Source organism: Canis lupus, chromosome 15 (assembly GCF_011100685.1).
Source record: "Canis lupus familiaris isolate Mischka breed German Shepherd chromosome 15, alternate assembly UU_Cfam_GSD_1.0, whole genome shotgun sequence".
Lineage (NCBI taxonomy): Eukaryota > Metazoa > Chordata > Mammalia > Carnivora > Canidae > Canis > Canis lupus.
In genome coordinates this window covers 50,197,945-50,205,657 of record NC_049236.1, presented here as the reverse complement: position 1 = coordinate 50,205,657, position 7,713 = coordinate 50,197,945, and the positions used below count along the sequence as shown (strand labels likewise).

General features: G+C 43.5%; 1 long non-coding RNA gene across 1 annotated transcript; it reads left to right on the top strand.

The window, feature by feature from the left end:
* Positions 1 to 4,669: 4,669 nt before the first annotated feature.
* LOC111098915 lies at positions 4,670 to 5,841 on the top strand. The gene is made up of 3 exons (XR_005369995.1): positions 4,670 to 4,857; positions 5,425 to 5,509; positions 5,615 to 5,841. It is a non-coding gene; the product is annotated as an uncharacterized LOC111098915 (long non-coding RNA).
* The last annotated feature ends 1,872 nt before the right edge of the window (positions 5,842 to 7,713 follow it).

Here is a 7,713-nt window from a genome sequence, read left to right as displayed (position 1 = left end):
GTGCAGACATGACCAGAGTGGTTAAGACTGAGGGAGACATTACTGGGTGACCAAATGAGCATATCTCCGACAGTTGGTACAGCTTGGTGCTTTATCCTTGCAGATTTCTTCATGCCCACCAACACTTAAAAGGGACTTTAATCAGATCCAGGCAATGGAACTTACTAGGTACCATATTCAAGTGCAATATCAGGAATGGCTGTCTTGGGAGATTGTGAGCGCCAGTCGCTGGCAGTGCTGAAATGAATGTTGGGTGATCACCTGCCAGATATAGCAAACCATGCTGCCTAATCACCTAGCAAGCTGGGAAAGTCTTCCCCCACTCCTATCCCAGTCCCAGAACTACTGAATCAGAATCTCCAGGGGGTAGAAACTGGACACCTTTTTTTTTTTTTAACTCCCCAGGTGATTTTGAGGCAACCTCTGTTTGGAATCTGCTGCTACAGACTCGGACTAAACTATTACTATAGTTCTTTCTAATTTTAAGTTTCTATGATCCAATGAATACCCAGGGGAAAAGCTCCACAGAAAAATATTTCAAAGTGTGGGAACCCCAAGGTCCTGAATCCAACCATCAACAAACATGTGTAAATAGCTTAGCCTATCCAAACTATATTCATCCCAGTTGACTCGGGGAATGTGTCCACTCCTCCTGCCCTCTTCCTAAGTCCCCTGTGGCCTCTTCACCCTCCTCTGAACTATCCATAGCATCGGAAGTCAGCCTTTGTTTTAAAGGAAAACAGGAAGAAAAGATCACTTCTCTGTGTTGTCTTGCATTGTCTATTGGGGGATTCAGTAGACCAAATTAATAATGCCCTGCATGCCCAGCAAGTCACAAAGTAATTGAGAAATCAGACAAAGTAAAAGGGCATATGGAGACCACTGTGGCATCTTCATTATTGAGAAATCTGCTATTAGACCAGCAGAATTCATAGCAGAGTCCTATCACAGGCAGCACTGGGGCAGTGCTTTTCCATAAGACACAGCCTGCTCTTTCACAATTTGTATCACAGAGGAACGGAGCAAAGCAGGTGCCTCCTGTGAGCAGCCTAGCTCCCAAGGGGAAGGGGAAATGAAGGAGTTTGGCTCTGTGCACCCAGTTTCTCCTTCAAGGCTTTCCAATCAGAGTACTTCTTCCTCCTCTCTTGGGAGGTTTGGGTAAGGAGAAGCCAGGAGTGTGTGACATGGATGGACTCTCTCCATGTGGCACAAGCCCTCCAGAGTGAGAAGGAAACCTTCCTGCCTCCCCCAACACTTTCTTATTCCTCTCTTGTGTATATATCTTGGCTCTTCAATGGACTTGTAAACCAATCAAACACAGGGATTATGCTTTGTGTCTTTTAGATGCTTTCTCCAAATTGCCTGGAGCTGTGCTGGGCATATTGTGAATATTCAGCACAAAGAACCCAGAAACAAGAAATAGGGAGAGGGAGAGAGGTGAGGGGAAAACATACAATGGTGATTCATAAGTGTATCTTGAGGATGAGTGAAGCATGAAGCATTGATTTAAAATGTCTTTTAAGTCAAAAGGCAGTTGGCCTGAATTCAAATCCTGCTTCCACCCTTCTTCCTGAGTTCTATCACTCTGGAAAAGTGGCCTAAATTATCTCATCTATGCCTACTACCAAGGGTTATTGTGAGCACGGAATAGACTTTGGCCTATCAAGGGGTTAAAACAGGGTTGGTAAACTATGCCCTGCAGTCCATCGACCTACTGCCTGTTTTCATAAAATTATTATTGGAACCCAGCCACACCCATTCATTTATATACTGACTTCAGCTGCTTGCACACTACAATGGCAGAGTTGAGTGTTAAAATGTATCTTATGCCCCACAAAGCCTGAAATACTTATTATGCTTTATAGAAAAGGTTTGTTGACCAATCCTGGCTTAGAACACAAGAGCCCCATTCTTTATTGCTAAGAAGTACAAGACTTGGTACATAGGTCATCTCTTTAAAGTAGTCCTCAGTTGGGATCCGTGGGTGGCACAGTGGTTTGGCGCCTGCCTTTGGCCCAGGGCGTGATCCTGGAGACCCGGGATCGAATCCCACATCGGGCTCCTGGTGCATGGAGCCTGCTTCTCCCTCTGCCTATGTCTCTGCCTCTCTCTCTCTGTGTGACAATCATAAAAAAAATAAAGTAGTCCTCAGTTTTTACAATTAGACTTCAGTACTTCCTCCCTTCCTCATTCCATAGCACCTACAACCTACTTTTATAGCACTTTTCACAGGGCATTGTCTCATTGGTCTTGGTTTCCTCCATTGAACACTGAGATTCTCCAGATTGGGGCTCTGTCTTATCCATAGCTCTAAGTAGTGCCTGGAGAGAATTGATCCCCAGGAAATGCTTGCTCAGTTAAAGTATTAACCAGAAATATACGCACACACAGTATAAACTCTCAGTAATAAATGACTGTAAGCCTACTAAGTGACAAAGCCTAGAGTTCTGAGCAATTCTTTCTGGACTTTGTCCCCACTGCTGTGACTGAGGCAGATTTTCAGGTCCTCGCCTCTACCTCCTCATTTCTCTTCTCTCATTACCAAATGTCTGGCTGTGGTGTTGCTGGAACAGGGGCAGATCTGCCTGCATTGATCAGTTTGCAATCTACAACTGGCATCCCTTTTCGTTCCTTATGAGGTCATCAGCCTTCCCTTCAATCTTCAGAAGTCCATGCCAAGACATGGCAGCCAAGAGGGCATCAACAGCCTGCAGGCTGATGTTCCCTGTGGGAGATGAGGAATGTTCCCACCCTTGTATTCCACAGCAGGTGTGCGGGGGCATTCTTATCATGCTTCTTGTGGAGCTGCATCTGCTCCCAGTTTTCAGAGCTTCTGATCATTTTCATGACAAAATGTTAGGCTATATTTATCCATCACATCACCAAAGCCGGCCCTTGAAATTTCTGACCAGGAAACATTTGAGCTGTGCTGTTAATGTGCTCAGTGACCTCGGCACCTCCCTGACCCTTGACTTCTTCTTCTGTAAAAGGAGGGGAGATAGTCACAAAGATCCCCCTGGACTTTGGACTCTAACACAGTGCCTCTATAAGGTCACATGAACCCTCAGTGCTAGAAATTCTTTTAAACCAGATTAGCAGCTAGTTCAGAAATTGACCTGCTTGAGGGGTAGGTGGTAGGGAGCTGGACACCACCACCTGTGAAGTCCCCTGCCTATAGGATGCTGACCTCTTGTCCTCCCACTGACGAGATCTTGCCCAAATCCTCAGCTCGAAGGTGAAATTCCTCAAAAAGCTTTGAGTAGCCTGAGCTTTCCCAAGACTCCTTGGGGCTCAAAGGTGAAGTCAATGTTTGCCTCCAAGTAAGAATTCATTAGCAGCTATTGCCAATCAGAGCTGTTTTCTCTGAGCAGAAACAGACTCCCTGGAACTCTGCAGGTCAGCAGGTCAACGGCTTAACATACAGACTCTGCAAACGCTGGTGGTCTGGCCCACCAGAACTGGCAGGTCGCATATAAGCTTCCTCTTCCAGCTCAGTAGTCTGGCTGCCCATCAGGTACCAGCTAAAAAGTGTCTGCTGTGTCTTGCCAATGAGACCGGCCCCACCAGGCATCAAATTGCAAATCTACGATGGAACTAGAAACTTGAAAATCTCTCCTGGACATTCTGGTACACTCCCTCTCCAGCATGACTTGAAAAAAGAGCTTTTTTTTTTTTTCTTACAGCATTTTTATTCCCATAGGAATCAGTAAGTAGAAACGTATTTGTAAAGTAATGGGTAAAAATGATTACTGGGTTTTTAAAATGCTCTTTCTGATGTTCCCATTCACTCAATAGTGACAGTTATACTGACAGCCACATTTACTCATGATCCAGATAAATCTTCTTTGCTTAATACTGCATTAAGCACTGTTTGAAAAGTAACATCCCTTGGATGGCTTTCCCCACAGTGTTCAAGGCCTTTGCTACCCTGCCTCCACAGGAGCTGACAATGTTTTAGCAAAGTCGGCTCTTGATTATGGAATTCTATTTTGAGCAGAGAAAAAATCTCAGGATGTGCATCGGAGTCTGCCTACCCCAGATAAACAGGCCTGAAGGAATGTCCTAGGAAGATGATGCTGGCTGGGGGGTTATTGCTATAGCACACGTCGCACGAACAGACTTTATTTTAACTGGAGAAAGGCCACCAAATGAGCTATTTTTAATTAAAATCCCCTGAACCTTACTTATTAAGACTTTTGGCACATGCTGACAGTGAAATTTTTCCTGCATGGTCCTTTTGGGAGCTACCTTGATGACTTTGGCAGAGGAATGACATATAAATAACATTTAGGGTTATTATTATTGGGCCAGGTTCTCATCCTGGATTACTCTCTGGGAATTCTAATGCTTAGACTTGCTTGTTAGAAACACTATGCTTTTCACCTTCCCCCAAGTGCATAGGGGATGAGGTGGTGTGAGGCTTGGGAAAGGGCATCATTTGGAAGATCCATTAATTGAAGTTCGTTTGAAAGCCATTCTGTTTATCATTTTAAAAGTTCCCTATTTCAGGTAATTCATTCACTCCCCAAGTCTCCAGGGATGTAAGTAGCAGGTGGGTTTTATCCCCATCTCAGGAATAGAACACAGATTGAATTGTCCCAGTGTGAGATGAGGTTCTAGAACAAGTGACACAGACTTGCCTCAGAATAAGAACCCAGGACCCCTCACAGGGAGGCCATGTCTATAGTCAGATGGCACACCTTCAGGGGCAGAGGAGACGGGCAGTAGACTATTCCCAAAATTTAAGAGAAGAGTTTTTATTTAGGAATGCTGATACTGCATCCTAGGCCACCACTGATTCACTCAAAATATGAGTCTGTACTGTGTGGCAGGGACTTCTTTCTGTAGTGATCTGGGGTAAGAAAGAGGAAAGGCAAGGTCCCTGCTCTCTGGAAGCTCAAATTCTAGGGTGTGATGTGGGGGGAAGAGAAGTGATAAATAAGCACAAAAGCAAGCAACCAAAATGTAAGATAAGTTCAGAGAGATTAAAAAAAAATGTTATGATCAAGAAAACAAAGAACCATGATGGAAAGGCAGGTCAGTGGGAGCCTGTACAATTCAGACAGAATGAGCAAGAAAAGCTCCTGGAAGGAGGTAACATTTGAGTTTAGACTTAAATAATAAGAAGCAGACAGACCTGGGAAGATCTGACTTTAGAGCTTTCTAGGCAGAAGGAACAACCAACTGCAAATTCCCTTGGGCAAGAACATGCATGTCACATTTCAGGAGCACAAAGAGGAGATATCCTATGCAGCCAAGTGAACAAGGAGTTGAGTGGCAGGAGAGGTATATAGGTGTCAGATCACCTCAGGCCATAGTGAAAGATTTGGATTTCATTCACTGAATGAAATGGGCAGTATAGGCAGCCGTTACAGGTGCAGAGGAGACTACTTGTCCCTTATATCCATTCTCTCTTTCTTTTAGTTCTAAAAACCTTGACTTTAATCAGCCATGCCCACCCAGTTGGAAGGGACATCTTCCAGCTGCCTTTGCATAAATATGTGGCCAGGTAATTAAGTTCTTATCAATAAGATGCGAGCAAAAGTGACATGTGCAACTTTTGGGCCTTGCTCTTAAGATGACTGGGCATATCTTCTCCCCTTTACCATCTCAGTGACTAGAACACAGATATGGCCATACAGCCAGCCAGCTTTGACTTTGGAGCATGAGAGTAATACCCAACACTGTGGCAAACAAAAGGAGAGAAGAAACCTGGGTCCCTGCATGACTATGTGCAGCTTAGCCACCTACCTGCCCTGAACCAGCTTCTTTCCTTTGTTTGAGCCATTATATTCTGAGTTTCTGTTAAATCAGCTTATCCTGCATCCTAATACAGAGTGTTTTAAGGAGGAAAGTGACGTGATCTGATTTGTATCTCAAAGAAATCAATCTAAGTACTATGCGCATAAAGTGTTGGAAGGGGGGAAAGAGTGGAGTAATGATATCAAAGGCCAGCTAAGAGGCCATCACAGCAATTCAAACAAAAGATACTGATAGCTTAGTCTGCTAAGCTACCCTGCACACAGAGAGAAGTAAATAGATTTGGGATCAATTTTGAAAGTAGAACCAAAAAGATTTGGAGATGAATTGGATGGTTGGGAGGAAGTTTGAGAAAAGAATAATCAAGGTAACTCCTAGTTTGGGGTCCCTTGGTGATTTTCCCATCTATACGGGATCTGAGACAATAGGAAGTGGACCCCACTGAAAGAACATGGGGCATCTCTGCCGGGGATTACAAACTTGGAGATGATCCATATCACAATTGGCAGCCTAATAAGCTGCTGTATTGACCCAAGCATCATACCCTAGCTTTGAGTTAGCAATACTTAAGATGAGGTACCTGGTGGCTGGCTCAGTCAGTAAAGCATGCAAGTCTTGATCTCAGGGTTGTAAATTTAAGCCCCATGTTGGATGTAGGGATTACTTAAAAATAAAATCTTAAAAAAATATTTTAAAATACTTATGATTATTTTGGTTGCAAGCAACAGAAACCAACTCTGGCTAATTTAAGATATCAAAATAATCTATTGGAAAGATTATGACATGGTTCATAGAACCTGATTTAGTCCTTTAAAAAGAAGCTAGAGCTACACTTGTGATATCATTATGTTGAACACCTGAAACTAATATAACATTGTGTGTCAACTACATCAAAAAAGAAGAAGAAAAAGAACTAGAACTGAGCACTAGAATAGAAAGATAACAGGAATCAGAAAATACCCTTAGCTCTATCCCTAAACAGACCACTCTTTCTGATTTCCTATATATGTGATGAAAGATGGTGTCTCCATGGCTTCTGAGTTTATATTACTTCTAGCAAGTAGACTAAACCAATCTAGATACTTTGAGTCTCAATTCTTATCCCCCGAGAGTGAGAATTTAACTACTCCTGCTTGGGTCAGGAGTCTAGTCAACTCTAGTCAGAAGGACAGGAATAGTTTAAATATGTCTCCCTTCATCTCTGTGGAAGGGGCAGGTTATTGAGAAAGGGGTTTATGAGGGCTGGGCAGACATCTCCCCAAAGCACCATTCTAACAAGGTCCGTATTGAACACAAAAAATCAGTTTCATGAAGACATAGCACTGCAGGGCTCAAGAGCTCGTTTAGAAGAATCTGCCTCTAATACAGAACTAGAACTAAAGTCATCTTGAGCCTTTAAATATTTTTCTTATTATTAAAGATATCTTACACAGAACATTCCACGGCTTTCTTGAGGACCATCGGTGGGGCTCACAAGCTTATGATACCTTCTTCTTGTTTCTCACCCTTGAGCTTATCACCACATATATAAAACTTTTCTTGACGTCTCATTTAGAAGGAGGCAGTTGGTCACCAAATCCACCCCTCAGAATAAACCTCCAGGATGGCACAGCTGGAACAAAGCTGGACTGGAATGGATGTGAAATCCTACAGATGACCAGCCTGGTTGTGACTCTGAGGCCCTACGCTAGCCCTGAACACATCAGAGGGCTGTGGATCTTTCCTTTCCTGGAAGCATCAATTCTTCAAGTCATTGACCCCAGCTTCCTCTTCCCCTTGCCAGTCTGAAACACTCATTCTTTATTCCTGTCCAGGGCTCCCTCTTCCCACTTCTCTGAATAAAGTTGAAAATGGAGCTATAAGAATGGATATAGCAGCTCTTTATCTGTCAGAGAAAGATTAGCTAAGGATAGTTATGGGCCCCAGGCAAAGGTAGGGATGCAGTCTGCCTCT